General features: G+C 41.5%; 1 protein-coding gene across 5 annotated transcripts in view; it reads left to right on the plus strand.

Annotated features, from left to right (window-relative positions):
• Positions 1 to 19451, plus strand: part of ST8SIA1 (ST8 alpha-N-acetyl-neuraminide alpha-2,8-sialyltransferase 1) — a 149634-nt gene that overhangs the window by 53808 nt on the left and 76375 nt on the right. The window lies entirely within an intron of this gene.

Here is a 19451-nt window from a genome sequence, read left to right on the forward strand (position 1 = left end):
TTCAAGTGTGACATTTTTTAGCTGGGAAAAAACAAACTAACAAAAATGATTATATAATGTACAACATTCACAATGTCATTTTACAATCTTTTTTTTTTTCTTTTTTTTTTTTTTCCCTAAGTCTGCCCTTTAGAGGTTATCCAGACATGAGTGGAGAGCAACATCACTTGACTATCTCTCTTTAATTGACTGTCTGTGAGAGCTCTAAAAATAAACTTACAGATACTGTGGGGAGATGAAACTAGAGGACACAGGTACATATCTTATCAAATGCCAACAACCAGGCTGTCCTGTCTCTTGCCATGAGACTTCCTATGTGAAATAAAGAAACCTAAAGGAGAAGTTAAAAGATTATGTTTTGGAAGTGCCAAAATCAAACATATTTTTAAAGGATGGAAGACCACAGCAGTACTTGCATGACTTCTGTCTTTGTGAAAGGATTACATCTGAAGCAGTACAATGAGCATAACAGGCAGAGTGGAATGGTTTTCTTATCCAGAGTAACAAGCCTGGCAGGGATGTGTGTTTAAAAATGCTGTGTGGCAGCTACAGTCATCTGCCATGTTCAAATGTTCTTGTCCTATGCTAGCACATATGAGACTGGGTGCAGCATGAAAGCTAGTTAATGACCTCTTATCCCTGCTGGGGACCCAAATGTTCTCAACTGATAAACTCCACATCCTGCACTTTCTCACTGCTGTCCTCTTCTGAGTTACTTTTGCCAGATAGCAGGCCCCAGGCAGGGGTAAAGTGAGAAGGAAAGCCCTCCAGACCTTGAGAAGTTTGCTGGTCTGTGGTGCTTAGCACAGGGGAGTAATCAATCCAGTGCATTCTTGTGATGTTAATAGCTTCCTGTGGAGTGAGTCATGTTGATGATCACTAGATTACCTTTGAATTGCTTTTGGTTTGAGAATAGATTTTAATGAAAAATAAAGTTATTTTTAGTCTAGGAGTTGAAAAAATATTGGAGGGTTTGACAGTATCTTCAAAAAAGAAAAAAAGAAAAAGAAAAAAAGCAACTAGAAAAGGAATATGATGTTTTACTAGCTACTCTGTGTCCTGGTTTCAGTTAGAACAGAGTTAATTTTCTTCCTAGTAGCTGGTAGGGTGCTATGTTTTGGCTTAGGATGAGAAGAGTGCTGATAACACTCTGATGTTTTAATTGTTGCAGAACAGTGCTTACACCAAGCCAAGGACGTCTCAGCTTCTTGCTCTGTCCTGCCAACAGGCAGGCTGGGGGTGCAGCAAGAGCTGGGAGGGGACAGACCCAGGACAGGTGACCCAAACTAGCCAAAGGGGTATTCCATACCATCTGACATCATGCTAAACAATATATAATGGTGGCTAGCCGGGGAAGGGGGGCTGGACTACTCAGGGTTAGGCTGGGCATCGGTCAGCGGGTGGTGAGCAATTGCATTGTGCATCGCTTGTTTGTACACATTATTATTAGTAGTACTATTATCATCATTGTTATTATTGCTATTATTGTTATTATTATTTTCCTGTCTTATTAAACTGTCTTTATCTCAACACACGGGCTTCACTTTCCATTTCTCTCCCCCGTCCCAGAGAGGGAGGGGGGAGGGTGAGCGAACAGCTGTGTGGTGTTTAGCTGCCGGCCGGGTTAAACCACAACACTCTGATTTTCACGGTGTTTTACTTAGTTGCCAGAAGAGATTTTCAGCTTATTAAAACTTCTGACATTGTCCTGTCCAAACTGCAACCTCTGACAGAGAACAGCACGTCATTTTCTGAGCCTCCTCCCTCAGTGTGTCTGTATACCTGTAAGACATTTCTACTGACCAAACGTAACAGAGAGTAAGACATGAACAACGCGAACAAGATGTGCTATAAAATGGACCATCAAGAATATAGGTGTAGTACTTGCTCAGAACAATGTGATAATCAAAGTATGCAGAATTATTAAGTGCTGCTGTGCAGAGACACACAGTCCTGTACCACTCTAAGTCTTCAAGTGAAAACCAGACCTAGCGCCATCATCATGCCAGAAGCTCCTTGGGGTGAGCTCTGATGGTTTTGGAGCGCCCTGGAGCTGGCAGTGTCCTGACCCGGTGGGTGGAGACTTGGGCCAGCCCCTGCCTACCTGCCCCAGGATGTCCCACTGCAAGAGCAGCTCCGAACTAGCATAAGCATGTGAGGAACAATATATATTGTGCTGTTGTGGGTGAGCCTGCCTGGAACAGGAAATTGGACTAGGTATCCTGACATCCCTCCCAGCCTGAATTACAGTGTGATGCTGAAACCAACGGAAGCATCAACTGGATGAAAAAAGGTGTCCCTTTAGGTGAAATTTCCTTTGTTCTGTAGTGCCATTCAATAGGCATACCATTTCACCAGTGTGTATAATTTAATGGACTTCTAATGTTCAGATTCTGATATATATATACTGCATTACTGAGACTTCAGTCATAGGTTGGGTTTAACCCCTGAGGTCTATATTTGTGTGGAGGAGCTAGCCCCAAATGCTCTTTTCTGTTGGTTTGCAACAAATGTCCTATTCTGTTTGTTTGAGGAACCTATACCCACATATAATGAAATGATACTTTCCCCATTTTAATCTTATATTACTAGGTATTTTACTGCTGGTGTAGAAAAATGTTATTCAGACAAGTTCATGAACTCCTCCCATGCCTCTGGATCCATGCTATACTTTTGTCCAATTCAGTAGTGCATTTAAATGAACCCACAATTTCTGCAAAGATTATATTACGTTGGATTTTTTTTTTTAATGTTTCCAGGCAGCCCAATATCATCAAGATTTTTCTTCTGATCATTACCTACAGCATACTCTTTGAACACTTTGAAACAATAGAGCTCCTGAAATGGCTCCTAGCTAACCTTTCTCTGTTGTGGTTTACTTTGCTGTTTATCTCAAATTACCAAGCTGGAACTAGGGGGTAATTGTGTTTTGTTTTACTGAAAGAAATAACAGTAAAAATATCTGCATATGTTTTGTAAAACTTGGAATTTTTGGAGTTTAAAATTTGGTTTAGAATGCTTAGATAGTTCCTTCTTACATGTAAGATAAATGAAACGTTCTTAAGAGGCTTAATTTTTTTTCATTAATGGAGGAGAAGAAAAACATCTGGTAGAATTATTAAAGGAAGTCAACAGTGCCTCCATGCTGCCAGAAACCAAGCTCAGTGTTTAAATTCCACTCATATAATTGCAAATTTCGTAGAGAGATCAATCCTTGCTGGTTGTCTTTGATGTCTTTTTAACTAGTGATTCTCGATAGATGTCATTGATTTATCAGAACTATTTAGAGGTAAAGCAAAGGCAAGAATAATTTTTTGATTAGTGGATCTTTTCAGAAGCACATTGTTTAATATGGCAGCTAAAAGGAAGTGTATTGTTTTTAAGACACCTTAAAAAATAAAAGCAAAAATATTTGAACTTTTGTACCTATCGCATGATAACTGAATCCATCTTTTGGTGCCAGCAGAAGTTGAACTGATTTCCTATGCTGCAGCTCTTTATTCATATTAATGGGATCAGAGGGCCCTCAGGAATGCAGAGAGCCATGCCTTTAACTGTTATTGTCTTTTATACAAAGAAGTAGTATTGGAAGCCTTTTATATTTTTTATGGGCTGAAACTGACCTTATTTATTACATATGCTGTGTGCTACTAATAGGACTTAAAGAGATTTAAAGAACTTTTTTTTTTTTTTTTTTTTTTTCCTGTAGTGGGATGGGCTTTTGGTAAATCAGCCACATATATGCAGATGGGCTTCCTGGCACCTTCTTCAGAGTTCTCCTGCTTGCTGTCTTTCCTACCTCCATCCACGTTCAATGCAACCTATTATTGCATTTCACAATTGTTTGTATTCTGCTCGTGCTATTGCAGCCACATTCATCCTCTATCAGTTCTACAGGGTTAGGAATGATCTCAAAATACTTAGGAACTGTGCGTTTGATTCTGGATTAGTCTTTGCAATGACCTTACATAAGTATGAAACAGTGTTGTGAGATCCTTTGCTACTCATGGAAAATAAGTGGGTAGTACCTCTTACTAATTGATCAGTTGGTCTTGCAAAATTCCTGAATATTTTGCAATCTTTAACTGTGCGTCGTTCCACCCTCTCAAAAGAGAATAATTCAACATGTGAGTACATTTTCTACTTTTTTGTACAACAGGTTTAAGGGAGCAGATAGAATTGGAGGACATTGTCACTGGGCAATCATATTATTTGCATTATGTATGCATTTCTCTAACTAGAGTATTATAGTTAATCACTTTACTAAAAATTTCATGCCTGAAAGTGAAAATGAATGCCTACATACAATAACTTCCTTGGCTAGGAAATGGTATACTGCAAAGCAGGAGATTAATTTAAAATTTTTCTACTGCATTTTTTTTTCAGGCTTGCAGAAGAGCTCATTAAAATCATATAATAACTACTCTTGTTGTTTAATAGATGTGCATAATATTAAAAAAATAGTTTTTTCCCCTGAAGTGATGATGTGTGCTTGTTTTCGTGGAATATCTAGTCAAAACTCCAAAAATTTTTAAATTTTTTTTTTTTTTTAATACTTGAGCCTAGAGGCATTGTATCAATGTAACCATGGCATACAGCATTTGATATACTTGACTTTTTCTTGTCTGCTCAGACTTGGAGTAGATTAAAAAAGGAATGGGAAAAGTGGAGGACCAGCAAACTCTTAAAAAGCAGCATCTGAAAGTAAAGTCTTCAAATTCAAAAGATAAATGGTTGCTGCCAAACAGTGTTCTGCAATATTAAATAACCACTGGAATACCTGTTATGTTTAAGCGTCTTTCTGCTGTATAGTGCCAGTGAACCAGAAGATGAATTGCTGTCCCACGTGTATGTGCTGTAAAGTGTGAGCTTGTAAGTCTGAGTCAGATGAATTCTAAGCGAAAAGGTGTTGGCTGTGTAGCTTTTAAGGTGCTGGCAAAACAGAGCAGGCTTGAGAATCCCCCACAATGGATGGTGTTTTCCTCTAAGCTCAGCATGGCATCTGATGTTGTCAGGTGGTCAAGTGAAAGAAAGGAATTGTTGAGTGTTTCTGTGGCTGCAGGCAGAGTTTATTGATTCATCCTACAAATAGAATTTTATCCTTATTGTCACACAGGATAAAAACAGAGTTATTCAAGTGTGTGGAAAGGTGTTTAGGGAAGGCAACATAGGCAATTTATAAATTCTGGTCAAGATGCTTTTAAAGAAAGTTGTACATTATTCTTCCATTTTGTACAGTTTACGTGGAACTGTGTTTCTCCATAGAAAATCTAAACACAGCTATGTAGAACGAAGCCTAAGTTCTCCCTGTTATGGAAATCATAGAATTATAGAATATCCTGAGTTCGGAGGAACTCACAAGGATCATTGAGTCCGACTCCTGACTCCACACACCACCACCCAAAAGCCAGCCCCTACGTCTGAGAGCATTGTCCAAACACTTCTTGGACTCCAGCAGGCTTGGTGCCATGACCATTGCCCTGGGTGCCCTGGGGAGCCTGTCCCAGTGCCTGACCACCCTCTGGGTGCAGAACCTTTCCCTAACACCCAGCCTGACCCTCCCCTGTTGCAGCTCCATGCCATAATGTTGGAAGCTATAACATCTTTCAGAGTAAGAGAAACCCTCCCCACACCCAGTAGGTTGAGTTCCTTTTTGTAATTAATCATATTTTCTTATTTTTATTCAAATTTTGAGGGTCATAGTGCATTGCAGGTCGTAAAGTTTGGATCCAAAAATCTTACAGAACTTTGGAATTTTTCAACCATTAATATTACCTAGTCATACAATTCACACAAAATAGAAGCACTCCCTTCCCATTCCTGGAGCATTCACTGTTTAAAATACTGTTTATGATATACCCTTGGTAGTCTGTTTTCTAAAATAAACCATTACAATTTCCAAATATGAAATTTTTCATAACTCTGCATTGTGCTATCCTGACTGCATGAAGGCTTATTCAATTGAATTAAATGCCATGGTAGCAATTTGAAATGTTCTTTTAATCCACTGCAAGTGAGTACTTGCAGTGACTTCATGCTGGGTGGAAAGCTATTAGAGAGCAGACCGTTTTGAAGTTCCTGCTAAGTACAGCTTGGACTAAAAGTAACTGCCAGCTAGTTACTGGCAGTACATATTTTTTTGTGTGAATATGTAGGTAAGTTGCAGAGTGTTCTTTTGTATGTGACTGCTATACAGTTAATATTCCATGTATCCTTTTGGATATAAGAGGTTTCCCTGCTGCGGCAGAGCACTGTGTTCAGTCTCCTAATTGGTCTTTTGCAGTCCCATGCACTCCTGTAAATACAAAGTGGAATACTAATCTCCTGAAAAAAACATACTGTCTGAAGTAGGTATTTGCAGACAGCACAAAGTTTACGTGAAATCTAATGTTAAATTCCACTTGGATCCTTGATAAAGACTCTGCTGTCATGGCTGAGACATGCTTGCATGACATTACAGAGAATCTTGTTCCACCTGGACCCTTTCTCTTTTGCATGAGCAGTGAGTTTCAAGTTTCATAATGTGTCAATTGGCAGTGCCTTTGTGGAGCAATGAAGCTATTAAAAAGAAAAAAGAAAAAAAAAAGCAGTAGCTGGAGGTTCATTTTAGGGTCTCTTTCCCATCTCCTAAGGGGATTTCATAGCCACTGTAACAGTTTCTTGCAGTAATTTCTTTGTAATCAAATATTGGGGTTTGGTAGTACCTGAGTCCAGGATTTGGAAAACCAAGCTCAGCTTATTTTCTAATAATTAGCATGCACACAAAAGGTCAGCGTGTTACATACCTGCGTCAGTCTGGCAGGAGTTTCATTCTGATCAGTTGCACAGAATAAGTATGCTTATACCTATCCCTCTATTTTGTGACAGTATTACCTTATGGAAAAGGCTTTTGGTTTGCTTCTTGCTTAACATTTCACATATTAGTGGAGCACAGAGAGCTTTATATGAGTTTAGTAATTCTCAGTGGAGCATACATCATGATTCTGACAGATTCTTTGCATGCAAAATATAGGTTTCAGCAGTTTCACTAATGTGCTTCTGCAGTAGAACTTTGCATGAACACAAAACAATTTAGATTTCCTGAATGCTTTATAATTCCTACCAGTCACTGTGGTTTCTTAAAATGCATGCATCTTCCAGCCCCCAACATTCAGTCAAGATTTATGATAAAGATTTTCTGCCCTTATGGCACTCATACACAGATGCTTTCATTCTAACCCATTTTTCTTCTGCTACTCTATGTAAAAAAGACTTCTAAATTACTATTAAAATATTAGATGTCTTTCCAACTTTGTGCAGTTATTTCAATCAGTAACTATAAACAGAAAGGCCAGGTGGAAAATAGGGGTATGATAGAAAATGTCTGAAGTTATGAATTACTACCACGCGTGAGACTTCTTATGTAACAGCACAACCAATTTTAAAGAAAATCTTCCTGGAAAAAAGTTCATCTTTTATTTTTCAAAAATGATTAGATGGTGTTTAAGGTCCTTTCCAATCCAAACCATTCTGTGATTCTATCGTCACAGGACTGTGGCAGGTCAGCTGAAAGGGACAAATGAAATGCTGGGGAACATAGCCACTGTCCCCATTCCCTTACAGAAGACACACTATCCCTGCATGATGCTGATGTTTTTTGGAGAGTTGCTGTCAAGCTGTTGTGTCTTCCTACTTGACAGCTCCACTGGAGGAAGAAAAGGCCTATCAGACTGGGAATGATTTGTAAACAATAAAGAAAGGAAGAAGGAGCATTTGGCACCCTACCATGTCTTACAGTGTAAAAACCAATGCCACATTACCTGTAGCTGACACAAAGAGAGCTGTCTTTTCAACTGTCATACTCTTCCTTATACAAAAGTGCAAGAAAGCAACATTAAGGGCTAAATTTGGCTTCTTGTTAATTTTCGGTATTATGTTGGCTCCTTAGGAACATTGGTAGAACCAGGCAATTTTCCTCAAGGTGCTTTATTCTCAAAAGGGACAGAGAGCAGCCCCATGCTCATGGCAGCGTGGCTGGGAAGAGCCAAGCGTGATGAGTTGCACCCCTTGATCACCAGTACTGCAGTGGTGAAGAAATGTCCAAATCTCTCAGCAGAAAAGCCTCCCAGCACCACGCCTAGGCCATCTCATGCTCCCCACATGCACAGCTCCCCGAGCCCCCAAAACCCACCACAGCCACCCCCCGGGGCACATGTCCCTGGGGCATACCTCACCTCTGCTGCAGCGAGCACACCTCGTGGGGCCCCAACTGCCTGACGTGGGCAGGGCTGGGGAAACACTGGGTGGTGGCTGCGGGGATGGGCCCTGAGACACGCTCACAGCAGTCCCAAAAGCACAAGCCAGCACCCAAACCAACTGGTCGCTTGACCTCAAAGCCTTGCGCACCCACGCAGTGGGAGTCTAGGCACATGACAGGCTAGGCTAGGTCAGGCACCCAGATATAAGTCGTGAGGGCCACACGACACAGTCCGTCGCTCGGTCACGTCACAGCCTGTTGCTCAGTGGTGTCACTGTGATGACACTTCTCTTGTCTGTTTATGTCACGGTATGATTGTTTAGCAGACTCAATTCCCCAACTGAAGTCTACTTTGAGGGCCATTCCATGTCTTTTTTTATTATTATTTATTTTTTTATTATTATTTATTATTGTTTGGATGTTCATTGTTGATTTAAAGCTGTCACATTACACGTCTGAAGGCGTCCTCCTGTGCACCTGGGGCTACCGCAATGCTACTTCCACCCTCTCCTTTTGTCTTCTGCTGGGTACCGGCATTTCCTGGAAGGCCACGAGGCCTGGGCCATGTCTACCCAGAGCCCTGTCGGGTGCCCTTGTATCTCCCCTTGTCCTGTCCAAAATACCAGGAGAACTTCTTTGAAAGCAGTTTCCAAAGTTTCAAGAACTCCAGACATTTCTTGCTGTCCTGGTTTCAGCTAGAATAGAATTAGTTTTCCTCCTAGTAGCTGGAAGGGTGCTTTGTTTTGGATTAGGATGAGAATAATGTTGATAACACACTGATATTTGAATTGTTGCAGAGCAGTGCTTACGCTAAGCCAAGGACTTCTCAGCTTCTCGCACTGTCCGGCCAGCGGGCAGGCTGGGCTTGTAGCAGGAGTTGGGAGGGGATAGACCCAGGGCAGCTGACCCAAACTGGCCAAAGGGGTATTCCATACCATCTGACATCATGCTAAACAATATATAGGGGTAGCCTAACAGGAGTGGGGGTGCCGGCTGCTCAGGGATAGGCTGGGTATCGGTCAGCAGATGGTGAGCAATTGCATTGTGCATCACTTGTTTTGTACACATTATTATTATTATTATTATTATTATTATTATTATTATTATTATTATTATTATTATTATTATTATATTAATATTAATTATATTATATTATATAATAATAATATAATAATTATATTATATTATTATTAATATAATAATAATAATAATAATAATAATAATAATAATAATAATAATAATAATAATAATAATAATAATTTATTTGTTATTTCTGTCTTAATAAAGATTCTCTGTCTCAACCCACAGGCTTCATTTTCCTGTTTCTCTCCCCCATCCCAGAGATGGAGGGGGAAGGGTGAGCGAACGGCTGTGTGGTACTTAGCTGCCATCTGGGTTAAACCACAACAGTCCTGGTGCCCAACGTCGGGCTCGAAGGGTTAAGATTATGACAGATCTGACCAGAGTGTGTTAAACATGAATTGATATAAGTATTAGACCTGCTTAATAGTTGCTAGTCACAATGTTGATTGCTTTGATCTTAGGGCTGCTGTGCCTGTTTTCCAAATTGAGTTATTTGGCATATTACTTACTGTATGTGTTCCATGTTGTGCTGTTTATCCTTTTGGGGGCTGGTTTAGGATCATTGTTTTACTGTACTGTGTTACATTGGCTTATGATATGATAAAATTGCTGGTCATGAGACTAACCTAGTATTAGTACTCAGCAATGTCATCGACTCTGTACTTTGGAAACCATAACTCAGAAACTATCAAGAATTACATGTATTACCTTTTTTTTTTTTTTTTTTTTTTTTTTTTCAGGGAGCCAATCTATGGAGGGAACAAGGGGAGATATTTTTTCTTACTTTTTCACTCTCCCTTTCTCCTTCACCCCCCTCTTATCCTCTGGGGTAGTTAGTTACGATAGTTCTTCAAGATTTTGAATATCCTTGGGATGTTCAGACCAGCATGTTGTTATTGTTATGTCTCCTGAATGTGCTTTAGATTTTGTTTAAGGTTAAAAAACTACTTAGGAATGCTATCCAGGGATCTGCCCTGAGGCAGATGAGCGGCAGGGAGCATGGGAGGATATGGGCAGGTAGCTAGAGCAGTGGGCACCTCCAGTGCTTTGGAAATTCACCCCTGAACAACTGCAAAATCCTAAAAAAACTGGTAGAATGCTTGAAAAAGAGGTGTCATCACTCTGGCAAAGAGACACAGATCACTGCAACGTGCTGGGGTCTGGCCTATGCCTATCGAGCTGCGATCAATGCCACTATAAACCTAGTGACAGACCCTGTGGCCACTCCAAGTCTTGTGACAGGCCCAATGGCCACTCCAACCCCTGCAGCCACTCTAGCCCCTATGATGGACCCTGCGACCAGTGCAGCCCCTGGAGCCACTCCAATCTCTGCAGCCAGTTCAGCCCCTGCAGCCGCTCCAGCCTCTGTGGCCACTTCACCCCCTGTGGCCACTGCGGCTCTGGCTCCTGCGGCCACTCCAGCCCCTGTGGCCACTCCAACCCCTGTGATGGGCCCAGCAGTCATCCCAGCTCCTGTGATGGGCCCAGCGGTTGTTCCAACCCCTGTGGCAGGCCCTGCATTTAATCCAACCCCTGTGGCGGGCCCTGTGGCTGGGTCAGAGAAATGAACTGTAGCAGTGCAAGTTGCCCCTGTAGCCAAGGTGAAAAAATGGTTTAGAGAGTCAGATCGTTTAGAATGCAGAGAAACTCCTGCTAAGACTAAGTATGGAGAAGACAAGACCGGGCAATCAGAGGAACAGGATGAAGATGATGTCGCAAAAACAACAGTAACTACCCGAACCGTATACCAGCATGAGCTACGAGAGGTGCAAAAAGATTTTGGTCAATGTATAGGTGAGCAGCTTGTCACCTTGCTGCTTCGGTGCTGGGACACCGGAGCCAATTGCCTGGAATTAGAAGGCAGGGAAGCCAGGCAGCTGGGATCCCTTGCTAGAGATGCAGGCATCGATAAAGCAATTGGAGATGGAGCACCAGGTTACAGCCTCTGGAGGCGTCTCCTGTGAGCTGTGAAGGAAAGGTATCCCTTCAAGGAAGAACTTGTATGTCTACCAGGCAAGTGGACCACTGTGGAGAAGGGAATCCAGTACCTGAGGGAATTAGCCCTACGGGAGGTGATTTATAGGGAGCTAGACAACGAACAAATATCCACGGATCCAGATGAAGTCAAGTGTACACGACCCATGTGGCGGGAGTTTGCACCATCATCATATGCCAGCTCATTGGCAGTAATGACCTGGAAAGAAGATTAGGAACCCACAGTGGACAAATTGGCTAAACAACTCCGGTAGTATGGAGAAAGTCTCTCTTCTTCCCTACAGGCTTGTGTCTCAGCTGTGGAGAAACTTTCTGAAGACTTCCACCAACTTAAAGACAATTTATTTTCCTTCTCACCTGTACAGATCAGTGGCCATCAACTGAAAGAGAATAATTGGGAGAAACTTTCTGAAGAGGTCCACCAACTTAAAGAGTTTCTTTTCCTACCCACCTGTACAAACTGCTGTCTCAGCTATCAGAGGTAAGCATAATTCTGTGCAAGAAAGATGATATAATGGGTACACACCCCATGCCACCCTCTGGTTTTATCTACATGACCATGGAGAGGACATGAGAAAATGGGATGGAAAATCTACCTCGACCCTAGAGGCATGGGTATGTGAGTTGCAAAGAAAAACAGTCGGGAAAAAGGGGTACTCTGAGAAGCTTGCCGCTCCAGCTTCCAGCAGGCAGTCCTTCAGACACAGAAATGAAGATTCTGACCAGGATTAGAGGGGCCCTCTCTCCAGCCAGGGGGAGGAGAGGGACAATCAAGTTCATTGGACTGTGTGGATTCGATGGCCTGGCACGTCAGACGCACGGAAGTATAAGGCTTTAGTAGACACCAGTGCACAGTGTACTGTGATGCCATCAAGCTATAAAGGGCCAGAACCCATCTGCATTTTCGGGGTGACAGGGGGATCCCAGCAGTTAACTGTATTGGAGGCTGAAGTGAGTCTAACCGGGAATGAGTGGCAAAAGCACTGTATTGTGACTGGCCTGGATGCTCTGTGCGTCCTTGGCATGGACTATCTCAGAAGAGGATATTTCAAGGACCCAAAGGGGTTCCGGTGGGCTTTTGGCATAGCTGTCTTAGAGACAGAAGGCATTAAACAGTTGTCTACCTTGCCTGGTCTTTCAGAGGAACCTTCTGTTGTGGGGTTGCTGAGAGTCAAAGAACAGCAGGTGCTGTTCTAAGCACCACAACAGGCTGTGTGGTGCTTAGCTGCTGGCTGGGTTAAACCAAAACACTTGCCCATTTTTTTTCATTTTAATCATGCCTTCAAGATCCACAGATCTTTAATATGCTGCACCTTTTCCTTTTCTTTCTGTCCTCCTGTTATACTATTCATTTAACACTAACGCATAGGTCTGTCTTTTTCCCTGATTAAATTAACTTGATCTGGTCTTGAGCTTACGTGTCCTCTGATTCTGTATCAGCAAACTGTAAATTTTACACTAATGTGTTATGTGGAAATGGTGTTCAGCACTATCCGAGTTTTCATCACCTTCCTTCAGGAACGCTTAGTCAGTCCTTCCCTAATTCCTCTCTGGAAGCAAGCATCACTCTGGACCTTTTTTGGAATCTCTTTTCTTGTCTGTTTATGTCAGGGTATGATTGTTTAGCAGGCTCAATTCCACAACTGAAGTCTACTTCGAGGGCCATTCCATGTCTTTTTTTCATTTATTATTGTTTGGAGGTTCATTGTTGTTGATTTAAAGCTGTCACATTACATGTCTCGAGGCTCTCAGGATGAATGGGTACCCCCATGTGTTTCTTGTGTTTTTCAAATAACGTCTTAAAAGCCAATGTCTCTTTTGTTCTGCTACCCATATAAAACCATCATGACACTGGTCCCTAGAATGGGCATATCTGGGAGTGCTTCTAAAATCTGCTTCTTTTCCTTCTTCTTGTAGAGCGTTAATCATGAAGGTATTCAGCGCTTCTCCTGAAACTCATACTACTCAAGCACTCTGAGATCCTTAAGAATGAAATACATTGTACAAACACGATAGTTTGGTGGTGATAGGTTGGTGATAGGTTTGGTTGTGGCACTCCACGGCAGGGCAGTGCCACCAGCATTGGAGCCCAGCAGGGCAGGGGGAAAGGCAGCAGGGAACAGGGGAGAGAGCAGCACCACGCTCATGGCAGTGCCAGCTCCGAGTGAGACCGAGACTTTGTGGAACAATCTTTATTTATTTATTTACCTATCTATCTATCTATCTATCTATCTATCTATCTATCTATCTATCTTTTAACTGAAGAGAAATGTATGCCCTGCTAGTTCTGCTGAGGTGGCGGCCTCTTGCAGGGTGTGTAGGAGGCTGGAGACTCTTGGGCCGGGGCCTGCTGTGCGAGTAGTCCCTGCCCCAGTGAGGGTCCTGCTGCCACCGCCTGCTCTGTCTCCTCCAGCGTCTCCTCTCTCCCCCTCGTGTCCTGGCAGAGGGTCCTGCTGCCTCCACTGCCGATGCCTGTCCTGGCTCCTCACGGGTCTCCTCTTGGCCCCTCAGGATGGGTGCAGCGAGGGGCTGGCTGTGCCCCCACGAAGGATGGCTCGTGATATGCTGGGGAGCTCCTCTGTGCTGGGACCTATAGTGTAGTAGGAGGGTCCCGGGCTGGAGTTGAGAGTCAGAGTCACCTGTGAGGAGGTGGCAGTGCCGGGGGTGGTTGTGTGTCTGTCCTCCTGCCCCTTGGCAGTGTAGGCGTGGCGGAGGCCCAGCTGGGAAAGGGGGAGAGAGCAGCACCATACTCATGGCAGCACCAGCTCTGTTTTGAGTGAGACTGAGACTCTGTGGAATACTCTTTATTTATTTATTTATTTATTTATTTATTGGATTTATTTATTAAGGTACCGCTCTACAGGTACCTTAAAGGAGGCTGTAGCGAGGTGGGGGTTGGTCTATTCTCCCACGTGCCTGGTGACGGTACGAGGGGGAATGGGCTAAAGTTGCGCCAGGGGAGGTTTAGGTTGGATGTTAGGAAGAACTTATTTATGGAAAGGGTTGTTAGGCATTGGAATGGGCTGCCCGGGGAAGTGGTTGAGTCACCATCCCTGGAGGTCTTTAAAAGAGGTTTAGATGTAGAGCTTAGTGATATGGTTTAGTGGAGGACTGCTCAGTGTTAGGTCAGAGGTTGAACAAGGTGATCTTGGAGGCCTTTTCCAACCTAGATTATTCTGTGATTCTGTGATAAATTGTATAAACATGATAGTTTTGTGGTGATAGGATGATGGTTGATTTGGTGGTGGCACTCAGCATTTGGTAGAACCAGGCCATTTTCCTCAAGGTGCTGTATTTTGAAAACGGACAGTAAAAACTGAGCACCTTTTTGCAAATTCAGAAATGCTTATTTAAAACCCATTTGATTTTAATTTATGCTCCCAGTGTTTTCAACATTTTTGACATCTTCAGTATTAAATCAGAGGCTGAACATTGTAATTTTTCCTGTTTTCCCAGTGAGGACTCAGTTGCTGATTAATGTCTTTGGCAGTGAGTGGGCAAAAATTAATGCATTAACAACCTAACAATGAAATCAAACTGAATTAGAATAGCATTATCTAAAATAAATTTTATTTTGTTAGTACTATGTAATGTTCTTTTAACTGATGACAATGATTAATTTCTACTTAGATGAATGATGAAACTAATCAGGGAATTGCTGGATAGATGCTCCGTTAAATTACTCCTATATTCAACTGGGAGTCTTTAATCTGTTGCTCTGTGTGCTTATTTGTCATTGAATTTGTAGGGGGATGCGCAGGTTCTTCTTTCATTTACATAAATAGGAACTAGAACATCTTCATTGGTTATCAGTAGAGTTTCATTGTTTTGAACCAGGGAAAATGAAACAACAGACCCTATCTTTAGGTTTCTTTCAAGAGATACCTTCGATCTAAAAATCATCTCATGAACCTTTCCCTCCCCCCCCCTTTTTTTTTTCTTTCTAATTTTAGTTAAGGGTATTTGCAAATTATGTTGTAATGATTGCTTAAAAGTGGGGGTGGGCTGATGGCTTATTTTTACATTTTCTCTGTTACACAAAATAAACGGATGCTGCACTACTTTTTCTTGTCCACCCACGAGAATCAGGCTGATCATTAAAATATTATTAATGAAGAAAAATAACAAATGTGTTGACAATCAAAATAACACAGTTTCAGGAAGCTAATATTAATGGAAATGTTTTTGTTGCAACTTTGCAATCCAAAGCAAGAATTTGTCAGGCCAGTTACAATTCAAACGAGAAAAGCAACTGAGCTTTTTGTGAGTATTTAGCATAAATGACAGCTGGGTCCCCAATATGTGAGAACTTCTATTGCTGTTAAATTAAGAACTGACAATTTGCCTAGGAAAGAGTTCCACTGTGGGAGGTGAAGAGGGAAAGCATTAGAAGGTTTTTCTAAGTCCTGTGAAACATGTTTTGCCAGTAATAGAAACCTAGAAGCAATTTTGGTTTTACTATATGGAATTCTCTCCAAATAGCACCATCACCTTAAAAATGTAACATTAAAAATTGCCTGCTACTGAAATTCAAGTATCTCCCTAGAATATTTTACAAAAAAAGTAAAAATGGTTTAATTCTTGAGCCAGTTGTAGCATTGTTCTACCTCTTCAATCCTAAAACAGCATGCAAAAAAATGAAGATGGATTGCCCACACTGTGAAGATGGCATAGGATTATTTGGCATGGGGAAAAAAACTGTTGTCGATGGAAGGAAGACAGGGACACTCAATATGAGTGATCAGCAAGCTTCATTTTATTGCCCGAATAGCCTAACTTTTATAGTGAACTTAACAGGGGCGGACAGTGTTTCACACAAGATTATTGGTCAAAAGCACTCAGACAAACAACTACAAGAAAACAACCCCACCTGCAAGAAAACAACCCCTTGTGATTAGCAGTCACATAGACCTTGTCCTTGAAGCCAGCTACTGGTAACAATATTTTTCTGAATTCCTCAATTGGGCGATGCGGGAACACTGTCATGGGAACTTCTCATAGTTGCCCTGGTAGCTTGGTTTGCTCAGCTACAGCAAGCCATGGGATTTTTGCTGTTTCAAAAAATCCCTCAAAAAAACCAAATCATTATTGGAGTCCATCTTCAGTATTTTTCACTTATAAATGAAAACAAAGCTAAACAAAAACACTCCAGGTTTTGATAATAAAATGTTTGATTTCAACCTTAAATCCACAGTCTGTACCCTGATAAACCAGTGGTAGGAACAACAAGTGGATGCATGGAAAAATCTCAAATGCCCAGTAGTGGGGTGGAAAGATTTTAACAAGGCTAGTAATTTGACCACGTTAGGGCTGGAGCTTCCTTATGGTTAATTGCATTGCAATTTTGCGTAAGCTGTCTCCTCCTCATATTTTGGTCAGCCTCAAGGAAGGAGTGAGCTGGATGCTCATGGGAAGTCACAGAGGAAGCCCACAGCACTTTGGCTTTGAAGAGTCTATAAATGTCTTTATCTGTGCTGTCTGCCCTATGAGCATCCTTTTAAATATTAAGCGTTCCTGCTGCTTGGAGGCATTTCAGCTGCTTTTACCCTAATGAAGAACAATTGCTTAGCATGATCTGGGAGAAATTCATATTTTTTATTTTGCACATGACTGTTCTTCAATGTTTTTCAAACCAATGTTTAACACGAGTAGTAGGGTGATGGTTGAACCAGGTGATTTTGAAATTCTTTTGAACCTTAATGATTCTGTGATACAGAGGGAAGTGTGCCATGTGCACTACCATCCTGCAGTGCTTTGAGCATGCTGCTTCTAACTGGATTAAAAAATGGTGATTCCTAACAGTTTCCAACCCAGGAGTTGGTTTCTTCTTATTTGCCTTTTGCAGATAGACAACAAAGCCATATGTTTTGCACTTGCGTATAGGCAACACTTAAGTCTTGTATGATTTGCGTATGACCAGACAGTTTGTTTCTATAAATGGGCTCAGAACAGAGATCCTGAGTCTGCAGTCTGAGCAATAATACAGTTTGTAATTTGAATGCCTGAAGAACATTCAATGTGCAAAATAAAAAAATACAAGTTTCTTCCAAAGCATGCTAAGCAATTGTTCTTCATTAGGGTAAAAGCAGTTCAATTGCCTCCAAGCAGCGGGGACACAATTTTATGCCAGGTTAGGCCGCAGGTGATTTTTGTTTGTTTGTGTGTTTTTCTGCCCCTTCTGCTTTCCTTTAGCTCCCTCAAGTCATCCTGGCAGGCCTGATTTTGCTTTTTTCTGTTGGGCTCTCCTAAGGGCAAGAGTTTCAAAGCTTCATGTGCTTTTGGAAATGAAAGTATATATGAAAATGAAAATATATATGCAAATGACAGCTAGCATTATCATCTCTAAGCGTAACAGGATATAAGCATCCCTTGAAGGACAGCAATTCATCTCAAGCAATATCAAAGGCTGTTTGCAACCCAGGATTCTGAAGCATTTAGTAATTCCTAAATGTTTATTTTGGGGATATAAAGACATTCAACATTTACTGAAGCCACAGAAGTTATGTGACAAGAGTGTTCACAGCTCTTAAGTTAATGGCTTCTGCCTTTGTCTGTGATTTGTCATAGCCTTGCCTTTGCATAGTTAGCTGTCTTGGAAAGAGCTCTGACATACCTTGAATAAGAAAGGTACTGTTATGTATAAAAACTTAACCCCCAACACAGCATATGAGCACTCATTTGGTCAGGGTCACCCCAGCAATGAGAAGTCCTTTGAATTTCAGCGTACACTCCTTGTTCGCTTACTGGGTAAATTCAAAAATGTTCTTGGTAAGACAGATGTGGGGTCAGAATGCAGCTGCATACTGAGTATTGCTCTGCTGTGCTATCCCTGGGTTCTCAACAGTGGCTGGGCCTCAGGAAACTACAATTGATTTTTCTGTTGTAGCATATGTTAAACCAGAATTAGGATATGCAGAACGCTTAGATTTATTTTGTTAGAAAGCAGGTTGTAGCTTCATACTAGCTGAAAGGAATCTGATTTGCTGAGAAAAGTTGATGAAACAAATACATCTAAGAAAGAAAATAAATGACAGTAGAAAAAGTCCTAACAAATACAGTCTGTGCTATAATGCTGGGTCTGTTTTCTAGACCATGTACACTGTTATAATGCCTGGTGAATACATTATGCAGTGTTAGATATTGCTCTGTACATTTAAGTGACAATAAGTACTGCTACCGTTCCAGCTTGTCCTCCAGGACAGAATAATTGTTTTGCCGTGCTGCATCCTGTCACTGTCGCATTTGCATTCTCAGAGACCCAGGCAGTAACTTCTGTCTGTGCTGCAAAGTCAGGTTTTGACAGGTTTGATAAATAAAAAATCCCTGCACAATATTTTGCATGAGGAGAATATTAACTGTTGTATTGTGGACAAATCCCATTCTTATAACTATATCATGCTACTTTAAATTCCCACACTGTTCCTCCCCACCTTTAAAAAAAAAAAAAAGTATTTGCTGGGCTGCACTGTGATGTATTTACTGGGCTGCACTGATGTACTGTGTGCTGTTTAAATGACTATCCCAACCCCACTAAAGGTGAATGACTTGAAGCTGACGTGTAGTTAAGATCCTCTGAAATGAAGGATATACAAATCTCATTTATCACTGTATTTGATACATAAGATAGCACAACAACTTGACCTTGCAATTTAATGCCCATCTAACCTGCTACAAGAGCTCCTTAGTTAAAATGATTCCTTTCTAATTTTAATTTATGCTATGTTTAAGAAGCTGCTGTCAAAGCTCTAAATATCTTTGCCTAATGCTTCAGAGTGACCAGTCCCAGTGACAGAATGATGGAGGGATACCAGGCGACTCCTGAGGCCCAGTGCCCTCCTGTAATCATGTTGTTCCTCCTTCCTTCCTTTATTCTCCAGAGCTGTCTTTTGTGTATGAGCTCCGGAATGTCACTTTCATGTTGTTTTTTCCCTGGTAATATTTTTCCCCATGTGTCTTTGCAGCAAGGCTAGAAGACATATTTGGACTGCCGTCGTCATTATGTGCATCATGACTTTATAACTATGCAGTTTTGCTTATGCAGAAATGTTACAATCCTTTGTGTCATATGTTTGTTGCATTCTGGTTTGGGGAGTGGGGATAAGAACTGTCCTGTGTCTATTTACCACCTAATTTCAGG

This window comes from Anas acuta, chromosome 1 (assembly GCF_963932015.1).
Source record: "Anas acuta chromosome 1, bAnaAcu1.1, whole genome shotgun sequence".
Lineage (NCBI taxonomy): Eukaryota > Metazoa > Chordata > Aves > Anseriformes > Anatidae > Anas > Anas acuta.